The sequence below is a fragment of the Tympanuchus pallidicinctus genome, unplaced genomic scaffold, assembly GCF_026119805.1.
Source record: "Tympanuchus pallidicinctus isolate F22 unplaced genomic scaffold, pur_lepc_1.0 scaffold2, whole genome shotgun sequence".
Taxonomy (NCBI): Eukaryota; Metazoa; Chordata; class Aves; order Galliformes; family Phasianidae; genus Tympanuchus; species Tympanuchus pallidicinctus.
In genome coordinates, this window is record NW_026294721.1 from 2,870,688 (window position 1) to 2,887,228 (window position 16,541).

Genomic DNA, 16,541 nt, shown 5'->3' on the forward strand with positions numbered 1-16,541 from the left:
CATTTTCAACAGTGATGACAGAGCCTGCATGCCATGCTTGTAAATATTTGCTCCTGCATAGGTGACCCACTGTTTCACAGTATTTTACAACCCACTGTCTCACTGTGGTGACATTCACTGTTTGATCTTTATAAACATTCAGCAAGGGCCAGGGGATCTCAATGGCCTTTTTTCTGCATGGAGGAATACAAAGACACACCTTTTCTTCATGCACACTTCTGTGTCAAATGCTATGCTGTCAGACTGCCCCTCTGCTGCCATCTGCAACAAAATGTAGTGGGATATTGGTGGGAAGGCTCAACCTGTACTTCCATCTCACCAACATCTGCAACTGACATCAGTGGCCAACAAAATAAAGCAGAAGGCATTACCTTCAGAGCAGCCCTTGTACTTCATACCTATCACCAGCTGTGGAAATTCTTGTTTTTAGTAATGACTATTTCTCCTACTTGGGAGTTGCAGAGTGATAGATTTATTCTCTAACCCTAACTTTATTATCTAAAAGGGCACAGAACAGTGACATAGATTCCCTCTCCTTTACCCTCCAGCTTCTCCCTTTTCTTGGATAAGAAGTAGGACTTTTAAAAATGATTTGAACTAGATTGTTTTTTTACTAGCAAAGATAATCATCTTAATAGGCTGTTTGTATTTGGATACAGTTTATCTGGAAATGGGAATCAGTAAAATGCCTCGACAACAGGACAACCAAAGCTACTAATGAGGTGTAATTATGACATAAAATCTATATAATTAAAGGTTATAAATTGACAAGACCTTGACAACCTGCAGTGAGCAAATCTCATGGCATTGCTCACAAGTGTTGGTACTCAGTGCCTTTCCTGAGCTAAACGCACATTTGGATAATAGGTTTTCCTTTCCCAAGTTCTCCCTGCAACCAGGTAGGACACTTGTAATTTTCTGGTAGTATTTAAAATAGAACTTCAAAAGACCAATTGAAACCTATTTGCCCTATAGCCCATGGTAATGACCATTACTGCAGAATGTGAGTATATATATTTTATGTACTGATAAGTGCCTGCATCTTTCTAATGCACTTGCACCTGGTGCTAAACTACTGTGAAGGCTGATGATATTTTGCAGGAAACTTTGAGAAGTATATGCACATCTCATTTAAAAACCCACCTGGTGTTGAAATTTATGTAATAAACTTCATAAGCAGGTGATAAATTGCATTTTTATGCCTTCCCCACCTGCACTGTATCCTTTAGTCTATTCCCTGCTCTGAGTTCCTTACAACTTAAAAATCCCTGAATAGCTTCAAGCAATCAATATTTTATTTTAAATATGAACATGTAAATCTTCTGGGGATTTTTCTCCTCTTTGTCTCAACACAGTATTTTTCTTCCCTGAGCTTACGGTGCTCTCAGTTGGATGCAGAATGAACAATAGTGTTTCTACTCAAGTTGAAAATCTGATTTTCTATGATTCACTGAGTCCATAAGCAAGGAGGGAAATTTTGCCATTGCAAAATGAAGATTTTCAGCTCCATAACAGGTGCAGCATTTACACCTACATCCTAACCTACAACTGTGCTCCAATTATGTAAAGCATTGTTTTATAATATTTTGCATTAAAAGCTTTTCAAACATCTGCTCATATTTCCACTATTTTTTCATTTATAGATAAACTAGCAGTAACCAAAGCACATTTCTACAAGTGTGAGCATTCCTGCTTCACTCTTTCCCATGTTATAAAGCTTTTCAAAACTCAAGAGGTACTGTCCATAGGAACATATAGCACACCTTTTGTTCTGGACATGGGGAGGGTCAGGTTGAGAAATAGATCTGACACAGAGGATGGTGGGGATGGAACAGGCTGCCCAAGGCAGAGGGCACAGCTATGAGCTGCAGGAGCTCAGACAGCATTTGAACAATGCTCTGATGTAGAGTGTAGATCTGGGTGGTCTGTGAGGATCTCAGTGATCCTTGTGGGTCCATTCCAACTCAATCTATTCTATGAACATATTATTTGGAAGATTTTAGGGCTCTCTAGCTTTCAAACTCGCCTACTGCTTCATCGGTGTCCCACAGGGCCTATCTTGGGACTGGTACTCTTTAACATCTTTATTAATGACATTGATTATAGAATTGAGTGCACCCTCAGCAAGTTTGCTGACGACGCCAAGCTGAGTGGTGTGGTTGACACGGTAGAAGGAAGGGATGCCATTCAGAGGGACCTCGAGAGGCTAGAAAGGTTGGCCTGGGTGAACCCAAAGCAAAGTGCACAGTTTTGCACTTGGGCTGGAGGAATCCCAGGTATCCATACAGACTGGAAGGAGTGGTCCTTGAGAGCAGCCCTGCAGAGAAGGACCTGGGGGTTCTGATGGATGAAAAGCTTAATGTGAGCCAGCAGTGTGCTCTTGCAGCTCAAAAAGCAAATGGTATCCTGGGCTCCATCAGAAGAGGGGTGGCAAGCAGGGACAGAGAGATGGTTGTCCCCTTCTACTCCGCTCTTGTGAGGTCCCATCTGCAGTACTGTGTCCAGGTATAAGAAAGACAGAGAGCTGTTGGAGAGGGTACAGAGGAGAGCCACAAAGATGATCAGGGGTCTGGAGCACCTCCCCTTCAAAGACAGGCTGAGGGAGCTGGACTTGCTCAGCCCGGAGAAAAGAAGGCTGTGGGGTGACCTCATGGCAGCCTTTCAGTACCTAAAGGGAACCTACAAACAGGAGGGGAATCAACTCTTTGAAAGGGTAGATAACAGCAGGACAATGGGAAATGGTTTTAAGTTGAGAGAGGGAAGATTTAAGTTGGATGTCAGGGGGAAGTTCTTAACAGAGAGAGTGGTGAGGTGCTGGAACAGCTGCCCAGAGAGGCTGTGGGTGCCCCGTCCATCCCTGGAGGTGTTCAAGGCCAGGTTGGATGGGGCTCTGGGCAGCCTGGTATTAAAAGTGGAGATTGGTGGCCCTGCATGTGACAGGGGAGTTTGAGATTCATGATCTTCGAGGTCCCTTCCAACCCTGGCCATTCTGTAATTTCCTACCCGCAGATAGGAAAATACCCCTGGTCAGAATCTCAGGTGGTGCAAATAGACCTATAATGAAGCCTGGCTGATTTCTGCTGGCTGATGATTTGGATAATGGTATTTCAGCACTGAAAAGTTTCCATTTATGAGTGGAAGATGAAAACAGAAAATCTACTGATGAATATATTGAAGTTAGAATGGGAAAAAAAGTTAATGTTTTTTCACAAGTAATCTTGAACTATTAGGACTTGACCAAGACCATTTTTATTTTAGAGTATTTTACATAGGCATTATCATTGAGATGATTTCCTAATATGTGAACACTTTTCAGTACCATGCTGATCAGCATAACATTTGCTACATTTGTTCTTAGTGTCACAGAATCGCTAAGGTTGAAAAAGACGTCCAAGCTCATCCAGTCAACCACCCATCTACCACCAATACTGTCCACTAAACCAGGTCCTTCAGCTGTATGGAAGTTGCTAAGTCATGGCCTGAACCAATGATTGAGCACCTGGTGAAGGGATACAACCAGCCCTGTGAGCACAGCTGTAAACAATTCATCTATGTGACCAGAAGGGGTGGAAACTTGTTCCATCCCTCTCTAAGCCTCATTTAAGGGCTGACTGCCACCAGGGATGGTTTTCTACCTGGAGATCCCTTCTACTGTAGTATTTTGTGTTCTGTGGTTCTTGTGACAGGTAAGTGAATCTTTATTTCTTTAGCTGGCTTGTGTTTATCGTCCCTTTTTTGGATGTCTTAGGACTGGTTCTCTGCTATTGCCTTTCTCTGCACTTAGTACAGCATCAAAATATTTCTTGTATATGTTTTTTCTGCTTTTCTGGCAAAGCAAGTTCCGGAGAATCTGTTTTTATTTTCTTTTGTAATCATACTAATTTGAGTATGAGGAGGCTGTGTTTCATTTATTAAGTCCCTATATCTTCAGGAAAATATGAAAATATAGATGGGGAAAATAAAAAGCAATAGACAAGTATTTGCTATTTTGACGGAAAGCCGATTAGGTTTATAAGGATATTGTTCTACCCTCAATTACCTAATTGCTCACCTGAGCTTTTACTGTATTGAAGAGAATCACAGTGTGGAGGAAAAAAAACACCACCACCATTTGGCCATAACTTTTACCTTAGGGATTCTTGTGTTCTTTTAGTTATTCTGAGCCTATGTCCTAATTATTGGAGATAACAAGGGAACTTGTGAATGTAAAATATTGCTTTCTTTAGAGGAAAAGAAAATGTCTGATTGATTTATCTTAGTCAAAAAGCTGAGTTTGTTAAAAGATATTAGTCCAGTAGTGGAAATGTGGGGAGGTGGAGGGCAAGTAGGAGAATTTTTGTATATCCTTACTTTTCTTCTTGGACTATTAAGAGAGAAAAAAAAAAAAAGGAAGAAAATTGATAGAGAGACAAAAACATCTTCACAGAGACAGCTAGAAAGAGAGAGGAAGAAAAAAAAGCTGAGGAAGTTGGGTACAGATGCAAAAACTCTGTAGAAGAGCCTCTGGGCCAGATGTTCACTGGAGAGCTTGTCCTCTCTAACCACCTCAAAATGGAAAAAAAAAAATTGTGCTCCCGGAGTCCTGGGGGGGGGGGGGAAGAGAAAAATTATGCCTCCCTTTTCTTTTTTAATGGAAAAATGCCTTATTTTTTCCTTAAAATGACAAGACTGAATGGTAATGAGTGAGCCAAACTTTCTGTTGTTCTTACATTGCTATTTTGGTTAAAATTTTGTTTGTCAAATCCTCCTCTTTGTATAAAGCCAGGCTTTTGGCTGGTACCATGACAGGAAAATGGGTAGACACTCACCTGAGCTCCCTTTTAACCCAGTGGTTTTTTGATTGGTGTAGGAGGAAGGGAAAATCGGAGAATATAGTACCACAGGCAGTTGGTGGAAGTTGTAATATTTGCATTAGGATTACTTGCCCTTTGAATTGATCCTGTGGCTTCATAAGACTGCTACAAAGCACGAAATTTTGTTGTATGAGATCTTATGTCAGCATTGTGGGGCAAGCTACAGTTTGTCCTACATGATTCTAGAAGAGAAGAAATAAGCTTGGACAAGGATTTAGCTGCAAAGGGAAGTAAATCCTAGAGGTTCATTCTATTCTGATAAAATTAAACATCAATCCTTGGGAAGAATCATAGAACCATTAAGCTTGAGAAAGGTTTCTGAGGTCCTCATCCCCACTATGCCCACTGACCGTTTCCCTCAGTGCCACATCTCCATGGTTCTTGAACATCCCCAGGGACAGTGACTCCGCCACAGGCATCCAAAGACAGCATGGATGTACCAAAGAACAACACTGACACTTTCTGGGGCTGTTTCATCCATTTGTCCCAAACAGGATATTGCCCATTGCTAACTTCCTCTACCCCCTGTACAGTCAAAATTATCATCCAACACAGAGATAAACTTCTCTTGAGTAGGGCTACATATCAGTGCCTTTCTGTGAACAGTGACTTCCAGAGAAGACTGATGAGTTATAGGAGTGAGACCTATGTAATTCTGATGATTCAGATTCTGCAATTCTCTGTAATAAAAACAATAATAATAATAAAAATAAGAGACTCCATTACAAACATTTCATATTTCATTTCTGCTACTGCTTCTAACTTTCTTGCAAGTTAGTAACCATATTCACACAACTTTAGACATTATTACTATGCAGGTGAATCATAAATCAATCTTACAAAATTGACTCTTTCTGTTCATGTTAACATCTTGGCCTCTCAGTTCTTCTGCTGTCAAGCCAAACTCAAAATAATTAAGGCAGGTTTCTTTGTCTTTCCTCTAGATCTCCCCCGCTACTTATTTATATCTCCATGGACACAATCGCTCCTCTGCCTTTTATCCAGATCCATTTTCATTCCTTTCTTGTACTTCCCTCTGACTCAGTTGTCTCCTTTTATTTTCAGAGCTAATCTCTCAATGCCAAAACATCAGTTTCCATCCACCCACCATTTCCATAAATTACCTTGCTCAATGGACTCCTAATCAGTGATGTTGAGATGGAGATGTGACAGCCATAGAAAGTGTAAATAACAAGGGTAGTTTTTGTAGAAGTTTAAATCTGGACTAAAAGTATTTAACTTTTCCTCTTGAGATACAGTGAGGAGATGGATCAATCCAGACCAACTCACTTTCAGCATGAACTGATATAACTCACAATGACATCTGTGGGAGCAAAAGAACACAAGCCATTTTGAGCTCAGTCAGAAGAAAATAATGCATGTTGCTCTTTTGTTTCCATGCATTGATTCACACCACTTTTTTTTTTCTTCTTTCTTACTTGTCTGTATTTTAGAAAAATATGTGGAAGCAGTAATTATACCAGAGAAGTTTTTTTGCTTGTACTCATAGGTGGAAATTCTTAAGCCAGTAGATTCTATTAACTGTTGAAAACTGGGTTGTTTATATACAAACTGTAGTGCAAAAGTGAAAAATACACCAAACAATTTCTAACTTGCAAAAACTGTGATTAAACTCAGTTAGGATTCAATACACTCTGCAGAGGTTAATTAAATTTTTATAGATTTATTCTTCATTCAGTGCTTTAAAAGGTTGTTCTGTTTAGTTATCGTTGCCAAGTTGACGATGGGGGAAATTGAAAGTCCTGATCTACATCAATCTTCTGCGTTGCCAGACATTGAAATAATTTGCAGGATATCAGTATAGAATGAAATGGGGAAAGAAGAGAGAACTACAGATGAATGATGTTTAGGTGAGCAGTAGGTATCAGCAATTTTAGACAAGCACAGCAGAGATATTGAGACTTTATCTCAATGGGATTAAGCTATTGAAGAATGAATGCTTCTCAGCATTGGATAGCCAAGGATGTGACTAGGTCAATTCCATGAAGATAATACAGTTAGAAAGAGTAGTAAAGAGCAGAGTTGAGTTCTGGAAAGACTATGATCTCTTAAGATAATTGCAGTAATATAGAGATCTCCAACATATCACCTAGAATACACAAGTGGGGATGGGTGTTTTCTCAAGGTAGTGTCAGATAGGCAGGTAGTAAAGCAGTCAACGTCCCAGGAGGATTACAATTGATGTATTATACATAGCAGGTGGTTGTGATAAATAGAAAAGTATGCTGAGAGATTAAGGCAACAATATACAATATAAAGATTACTTTGAAAGCTTCAGTTTCTACTTTATCTATTCCGTAAGCCTGGTGTGCAGCAAAGCTGGAAACTTGTTTAAGTTCATCTCTCTTAAGAAAAGCACTATGGCATGTATTTAATTTCTGGTTTGTGGTGATAATGCTCTGCTAAATGTGGATTGACTGTTGAATGTGAGCCTGAGGATCTTGTTAAAATACTGGCTAAAGGAGATCCAGTCAACATTATTTATTAAAAAGCTTTAACTGCGTTCCTTACAAGAAGTTCCTTAGGAAGCTGATCTGTCATGGAGCAAGGTTCTGCCTGGGGGTGAAAACTGGAGAAAGACTTAAAAATCGGGTCAGACATGATAGTGACACTTCATTACAGAAGGACAATTGTCACGGGTATCTACAACAGGTATGAAATTATGTTGCTTGTAGGGATGCATGCTCTGTATGCTGTGTGGTCTGAAAATAAAATTAACAGCTTAATTTCCAAAATCTATAATAAATTATAGTATATTTGTTCTTGTTTAAGCAGGTCTAGATAATGATCATCCCAAATATTCCAGGCAGGCTCTTTTTATTGCAAACCTACATTTAATAGCTGAGCTTCTTGGGGGAATAGCTCTTGCTTTCTTTCTTACTTGGAAAATATCTCGCATAATCCCAGCAGTAGCTGAAACAAATACCCATAAATATTGTTACTAATCTAGAATAAGGCCTTAAAGTGGCAAAATATACATATATATATATATATTTTTTTTTTTTTTTTGCCAGGAAAATTGTTTTATCAGATAGAATTTAGATCAGGCAAGATTAAATAAGGCTTTGTAGATGCTCTGACTAAACTATCTGCACAACATTTGTGACAGATGAAATTCACTGCAGATAACTTCAAGGTGATACACATGAGAAAGGATGATTCACTTGCTCGTACACATAGCCGAGTTATAAATTATCTGTAATCAGTCAAGAAAGAGAACTTGCTATTACCGAGGGCAACTCCATGAGAACATCTGCTCAGTGCACAGCAGTGATCAAGATGCAAAAAAAAAGTCAAAATATATTGAGAGGGTTATGATATAAGGCTGGAAGCATTATAATGCCATGGCTGTGCCCAATTGTTGTCATCCTACTTCATAAGTAATATAGTAGAACTAGAAACCATTCAGGAAAAAAAAAATCATTAAAAAAATTATGAAATCAGTGGCTAGGAGATTTTCTAGATAAGGGTAATGTTGAAGTAATACAAACATGATTTGAAAGTTCAGTTTTGCTCTTGTAGAGTATACACTATGGACTTGGCCACTGCCTAAAAGACAAACTGACAGAAATCCAAATTTTTATGCAACTAATGTGTACAGTATATTCCTGCAATATGAAGTACTTAAAGATGTTTATTACTTTCAAAAAAAAACCAACACCCAAAACTGTCATTAATTTTGCGCCTTAGAAGCAGGCAACCCAAAGAAGGAACATAACCAACCAAAGAGATGCCAGCCAAGTGGCGGGTAAGGTTATGTGTAGGGAAAAGGTAGATTAGTTAATGTTTCAAATTCATTGAGGACTTCTTTGTTTTCCCACAGTGGATTCTCCAATTTGTCTAGCATATTCCAAAGACTTCTTATGTTATCTTCTGTGGTTTTATCACGTGCAGAGATGTACCACAGCTACCATATGTAAAAGTACATCAGTGGAAGAGCATACTAGCAAGAATTTTCACTACAATCTACTATATATTATTACTGTGCTGCATTATTATCAGCATGTTATTATTCCTAAACCTGAATGAATGATAACTGAATTGGCATCACCATACAAAATATTATTGTGAGAGAAAGCATCGTGCCAAAATAAGATGAGAAAAGAAGTGAGGTAAAAATTAGACTGCGATTTTGCAAATGAGCATGAAGCTCATATCCTCCAGCATGCAAAAAGCATATGAAAGAAATTCAGTGTAGGAAAAGAAGTACAAGCCAAATACAGCTTTGGGAATTATTTCTTGACAAAAACATTTTAAAGATCTGAAGCACAAAAATCTATTTTATGCTTCTCTGTGCAGTTGATCATGCATTCCTTCAGGCAGCAAAAATCCTGTTGACTAAACAAGATTTATGGGCAGAGAGCAACAATGGGATCAAAACCAAGGTACCAACCCGTTAAAATCTGAGCAAGCCATGAAACAGTTTTTCTCTCTTTGCAAAATTGTGTGCAATCTGAAGAATTGCTTGTCTGTGTAGTTATAAAGCAATATTAACTATGGTAAATTAGAAAGAAGCAATGAAAACCTTGATGAGAGGAGACAAAGCTGTGATGTGTGTTGGTGATGTACAGCAACTGGATCACAAAGATTCACCTGCTTGTCTTTGGAGTACAAGATGTAATCTGTAGACTCTCATTTCCACTGAACTAATGGCACTTTGGAATAGCTGATGGTATTTGTGTCCCTTGTTCCTATGCTTTTTCAGTTTGGCAAGAAATTCTGCCTGCATCCTAATGCTTTTTCTAAGAAAATTGATATCTTGTTTGTTGCAAAAAAAAAAAAAATGTTCTGAGTAAACTTCATTTTATCAAATAAAAGACAATTTCTTAAAGATACATCAAACAGCCATCAGTAATACTATGCTTTCTTTAGACCTATCTCACCTCAAAAATGTGCAGACGAGAAATATGCTGGTAGTCATCTCTTCTATCTGACATGCACTCTCTTCATCTCTGTATGCTAGCTACTCCCATTCGTCTTAAATAGAGTTGTACTTTGATGCATTCAGTAGTTGAGTAGTTGAAATAGCTCACTTCTCTGCAGACAGTGACTGTTGTCACCAATATGATTTTTTTATATTTAAATATCTGATATTAAACTCAATGTTATCATAGGAGCTCTGAGCTGGGCCAACAATCTCCTCCGTTTAACATTGTTCAGAAATATTGCAAGTAGTCAAGTTATTGTGAGTAATGCAGATCTGCTTATCAGCTGAACTGCAATTACTTGTCTTTTCCATACTGTTATTTTATTACAAAGGCAAGGCAAAACACTGAACTAACTTAAGTCTGAACACTTCTACTACTTCTACTTTGTATATGCAGGAGAGAAAGCCTGAACATAGCTATACATTGCTGAAGGCTTTCAAGAGATGAATTAGCAAAACGTTGAGCAATCTAGGCTGATCTCAGAGCTTCCCTTGCTTAGAGCAGGAGATCTCCTGAGGTCTCCTCCAACCATGGTGATTGTAAAGACCGTGTCGTCTTGAGAAAATGGCCTGTAACTGGAGGTAAAATGCTACCTCCTGTTATTCACTATCTTGAGTTAGCATTTTTATGATTTTATGATCTACGTAACTGAGAACAGATCCAAATAGTCTGTCTCAAAACTTTACTGGAGCCATTAAAGAACCCGACTAATTAAAATAAAGTCCCATGCATCAAAGTCAACACAATAGTTTCACAGGGGCTTAATAAGAAATAATTTCTATTCCAAAGAATCTAATCCATCTCTTCAGGATGGTCAGATTGTGGAGGAGTTTTGCTAAATGTATTCAGTTCATTACATTTTTCTTTGCTTCACAGGAAGGTCTGAATTCTTTTTTCTTCTTATTCACAGAATCATGTCCTGGAATCATGAAATGGTTTGGGTTGGAAGGGGCCTTGAAGATCTCTTTGTTCCAACCCTTCTATGCTGGGGACAGAGTTACCAACTACTTTTTTTCCTGTGAACTGTTACTTGCTTCTCTCTGAATTCTGCTACCAATTTATATCCATCTTGTGCACTGTCTTTCAGCTAAAGGTCAGCACACAAATTGAGCTGTCACCATGAGAGCATCCCACGCCGAAAGCCAGCAGCAGCTATTGACAGCAATGTTACCTCATGACTACATACAATGAGACATTAAAGAGGACTTAAATTATTGAAGAGCATAATTAAATAGGAAGGAAAGGTTTTGCTTGGTAAAGACACTTTCAAAGTTATAGATTGTCTTCATGAAGGATGGCTGGAAAACTGCTGTCATATTAGTAATAAATGAGCTAAATAACAGACAGACTATACTTGTACTCTGCTTCTTTCTTCTATCTCCATCTCTTCAGGATGCTTTCTCTAGCATCCTGAAGATGTTTCTCTGGCCCCTGGCTTATTAACATGACAAAACAGACACATGCCATTATTTACACATATAGCATCTTGTAACACTGGCTTACTGGGATTCATTGGCCATCGCTTTTTGCCATACAAGAGGAAGAGGAAGGAAAGATGAAGGGGATAAGAGTGCTAGTCAGGTTATAGCTTTAGATATCCTGATTTTTTTTTTTTTTAATCATTTTTAAAAATCATTATGAATACTACTGTATGTACTTAGAGAAATGACAGGTACTCAGAGCCTTATGTGTTATCCTATCTGACTATGATTTGATAGATAGAGATAATAACTTCTATTCACTAATCTGTAAATAACAGCAAACAAATCTGTTACATTCAGAGCAGGCTGCTTCTTTAAATTCCTAAACCCTCTAATACAAAGGGATATATTTATCTTCCTGATCAAGTGATCAAGATAAATCTCATTTTTTTTTTTTTTTTTTTTTTTTTTTTTTTCAAACAACATTCATATCTTTGCCTAATTTCCTTCTGGACTTATGCTGACAGTCAACAATTTGTAAGTGCCTCAGCTCTTACTCTCTATATAAAATGGATTATAAAAGATTTCCATGCAATATTTACCCTATGAGGCACTCAGAGTCAGCAGTAGTACTGCATATTCAAAAGTGACATGCTACGATGTCAGTCTTTAGTCTGCAAGCCATGCTCTCATTCCCTTCTGAGTCCACTTAACACAGCAATGGAACAGGTCCAGAGAGGTCTCCGCATAACACATCGCTGTGATGGAGCTCTGAGCATCTGATGGAGCTGTGGATGTCCCTGTTCATTGCTGGGGAGTTGGCCTAGATGGCCTTTGAGGGTCCCTTCCAACTCAAATGATTCTGTGATTCTATAGTTCTACGGTGTCTCCTATAAAACTGAAGAATATTATATGGATTTTTGCTGTATAATCTCCACTTACAGAGGTAAACTCAATGCTCCAGAGACAGACAAAGCACATTTGAGCTATCTCTCTTAGATCATTCCTCTAAAATGTATAGAGATGAAGAATTCATCATCTTCCCTGGTCTGACACCTAATTACTTTTTTTTTTTTTTTTTTTTTTAGGAAGATTTTTATATATTTGGGCTTATGTTCCATGAAGAAAACATAGCAGATTATCAGACCTACCTCTTTAGGTTTATCACCATCCATGTAATGGCATGTATCTACACTAATGAGATCCCTTCCACTCTAAGCTATTCTATGCTTCTGTGTTGGAATAATTCTCAGTTTACCATTACATATCTTTCTGTTCTCCCTTTTTCACCATCTCATGGTGCAAATAGGACCCAGTTTCTGCATGTCCCAAAATAGTTTTCACTGATCCTCTAAATCTAATCACGTGCAAGAATGAGACGCGGCCGCAACAGGATGCAATCCACTAGCATAGTGATTTTTTTGAACAGAGAGCTTTCCAAAATGTTTGTGAGAGCAGTCCCATTGAGGCTATCCTGGCATGCTTACAGTAATTGAGAACCTTTTGTTTTCTGCCCTAGTTGTGAAAATGTCAGCGCATTCACCTGAATGTTCTTGAACAAAACCTCAGCAACAAACTGGCCGGTCTTTCATTTGCATGAATATTTGAAATACTTTTCTCCTCTGTATTTGTCCTGCTCTTATACAGTGTTACAAGTCATTATGCTCATATCAAAGCGTGGCAAGGAAGCTGCTTTGGGAATATATGCGTAGAGTCATTGCCTTCATTTACTCTTCTTTATTTCTTGTACATGCTTTTCTGGGGAGAAATCTGATTTGCCTTGTTCTGATATAAGGCGTTACTTTTATATCTATTTTCAGAGCAGTGCTGACATTTCTTGAGCCTGCTGTATCTGAATAAATGGAGAAAATCGGAGCGTTTACTCTTCCGAAGGTAAAACACAATTAGGCAAAAGCAGCATAGCATTATATTACAATCTGATAGAATGTCTCACCACTGACTCAGAGAGCCTATCACTGAGTTTAATATAATATTCATTGCTTCCAGCATAAGATGTGAAACAAATGGACACACTGAGAGCCAATAAAATGATAGAAACTATATCAGTTTCAACAACTTTAGCAGGGAAAATAGGCAGAATAATTATAATACTCTCATTAAACACTTTGTGCAGATGAAGGATAACGTAAAATAAAAACTAAGCATGCTCATAATCATGTGGGAGATATTCTACAAAAGCACCTAATTTCAATGGGCATGCCTTTTGTTTTGTTTTTATAAGAGACTTTTTTAAACTAACAATTTTTTGATAGTGTTACATCCACAAGGGGAAAGAAAAAGGAATAAAATACAAACCAAGTCTAAAAGCTTTTAGAATATGTAAACTTCTCTTGTATTAACGTTATGGAATATTATTTTTTGGGGGGGAGGAATAGTCCATCTGTCCAAGATGTTCTATCTCCCTTTTTAAAAATGTTTGTTTTACTTTTGATCTTTTCAGAGCAGGTGGGTGCACCACGCTGGTCAGCCAGGGTAAGGGGCTGATGAACACTGGACATGCTCTGGGGAGCTTGAAAGGCAGTTTTTCAATTGCATTGGATTTTGCCCTGGTATTTTTTGAGTGGGGAGAAGAGATTTCAGACGGAAAAAAAAAAAATCAGCAATGATCCAGGAACATCTAGCTGTTTCCCTCTGGAAACTGGGAACTGCTGATTGCTACAAATCTGTTTAAGGTTGGAAAATCTGCAGCTGGCAGAGACATCACTGAGGCTTATGGTAAAGTCCCTGAGGCTTTCTGTCTACTGATGAACTGATGAAAGGCTTCAGTGAGTGAGCATGTGCAGGTGTCTTTCTGCCCATTTCCTTGAACCGAAAAGTGCTTTATTCTGGAAGCTGATCCTCTGAAATCAGTCACAAAACATATGTTGTAATGGGAATGAGAGTAGCTAAATCTGGCCTGAAGAAAACTGATAGAAATGATGCATTTCACCTGAAGAAAGCTTGACACAATGTAAAGAAGGAAAACCACAAACAAATCAATTTAAACTCAAATTCATTTGCACAGGTACCCAAAAACCAATTTTTCACACTGTGAGTCATTGCTTCCCGTTCTCTACCTCTCTGAACAGAGGTTAAGTGGGATGGAGGCTTTGATGGAGGTGAGCAGCTTTCAGCTGCTGGTGGGTGACTTGCTGCTGATGTCGCCTGTAGGCTCCCATGGGGAGGTGATGTAAGGATAAATTGGAGAGCAAATGAAGGCAGATGTGACTGACCACAGGATGCTAATGTGAGCTACTGCTATTACAAGTGCTGGAGACAGTACACGTTTCTGAGTCTGTCATTACTAGCAACTCTGAGATTTTTTTGCTGGGAAAAAGCACTTTGTTGAAATTACAGCACTTGCTCTGAGTGCAAAATGCTTTGAGTTTAAGTGAGTCAAAGGAGAAGATACTGCTTGTGCTAGACATGGGGATTTCAATCCTTCAGAGAGATGAAAAAAAACTAATGCTTAATGACTGTGTGCACATCCAGTAATTACTGAAGAATGAAGTCTGATATCAGTAGTAGGGGAGAGTGAGGGTATGTAAGGCTCCCTTTAAATGAAAGAAATTTGGGGAAGGAAATAATGTGCATTCATGGCTGCTGTTTCATTTGAAAAGTCTTGTAATGAAAATATGCTGCCTCTCTTTTAAATAAAATGGGAAATGGGCTAAGTTGCTTGAAATACTTCATAAAAACACTTCTCTGAGATTAAAGCAGGGAGCTTGGACCCTGGATTCTTTTTCCTGTTTTATAACAACATCACTTATGTTTCCTTGACTGAATCATTAAATCTAAAGTAATCTAGAAAAAAATCTCTTCGTTCTGTATGCCATGAGCCACATACAAGGCTGCCAATTACCCAACATACTCCGTGCCAACAAATTTGGTTGAAATCAGTGAAGCCTGCAGATATTCACAGCCCTGTAAAGGCAGTTGGTAACCAAAAATAGAGGCAGTTATAATTAGTGTGGACATTTGGAAATGTATTCCCACAGATGTAAAGCAGTATTGAATAGAAATACAGAAGGAAAATGGCTGAATCAGAACTGCACCAATAGATGCTAAGTTTCACCTGATGAATGCAGTGTTACTCCAAAATGTCCTCTGTATTGATTTTTTTTTTTTTTTTTTTTTTTTTTTTTTTTTTTCCCATTAATCCAAATGTTTTGTCTGCTTGTGAGCATCTTTTAAATGCTAGTTAATTTTCTTTGCATCCCTTTGGTCTAAGGATCTTCTCCATCTTCAGAGTGCGGAGTCAAGGTTTTATGAGGTGAGATTCATGAAATCATGGACTCACTGAGGTTGGGAAAAGCTTCTAAGATCATCAAGTCCATCCACCAACCCATCCCCACCATGCCCACTGACCATGTCCCTCAGTGCCACATCTCCAGATTCCACCATTCTTTCAGAGAATAAATTTTTCCAGCCATCAAATTTCAGTCTCCTCTGGTGTAACTTGAGGCTGTTATCTCGTGCCTTATTGCTGCTACTTGGGAGAAGAGTCTGACCCACACCTCACTCCTTTCAAGGAGTTGCAGGAAGCTATAATGTCTCTCCTGATCACCTTCTTCTCCAGACTGAACCATCCCATTTCCCTCAGCAGCTCCTCGTAAGGCTTCTGCTCTGGACACTCTTCAGGGCCTCAGTATCTCACTTGTTTTGAGGGGACAAAAGCTCCTTGCTGCTGGTTTATTTGTACTTCTTTGTGTTTGTTTTGTTCCCCCCCCCCGCTTATTCTGTGATTCAGGAAGAAATGCTCTGCTCTTGTGCTGCCAAGAGAAAAAAACTCCACGCTTTCTGGTGTGAAGATGGGGAGCACAGTTTATTTGAGTGCATGGCAGGGTGCTCTGCAGGTGGCTGGGGAGCTGCAGGCAGAAACTGTGTAACTCACAGTTGCAGTGTCTTTGCAGCCTGAAAACTCTGTAAATCTTTCGCAGTGTCATACTGACCCTCTCATTTCAAGAGGAAATTAGAAACAACAAACTCAGTGAAATGGAATATAACAGCAGCAATACACACAGATGCACAAACAATTGAGAACTTTTTCACTGCTTTTTGTTGCAAGAAAGATAAATCCTGTAACAGAATGGAGTTACATTCTTTCTTTGACTTCCTCTAGCATTTAGATCTATTTATTCCCTTAGGACCCCTGGGGTGTCTTTTGAAGACATTAGAGTAGAATTTATTTTCCCTTCCTTTTCATTTCTCAAGAAACAGTAGCAGAAGTACTTGGGGATGTCATAAAATCTCTGTGTTTTCAGCCTTTTTAAAATGCAATTTCAAACTATTGTATTAATAATAATAAATGCAGGAAG

General features: G+C 38.7%; 1 long non-coding RNA gene across 2 annotated transcripts; it reads left to right on the top strand.

Moving 5' to 3' along the window:
• Nucleotides 1–3,589: 3,589 nt before the first annotated feature.
• On the top strand, nt 3,590–15,292 carry LOC128080371 (uncharacterized). 2 transcript variants are annotated; one of them, XR_008206626.1, is made up of 3 exons: nt 3,590–3,686; nt 13,044–13,116; nt 13,685–15,292. It is a non-coding gene; the product is annotated as an uncharacterized LOC128080371 (long non-coding RNA). The 2 variants fall into 2 exon arrangements; XR_008206625.1 differs by lacking the exon at nt 13,044–13,116 and having other exon boundaries at nt 3,596–3,686.
• The last annotated feature ends 1,249 nt before the right edge of the window (nt 15,293–16,541 follow it).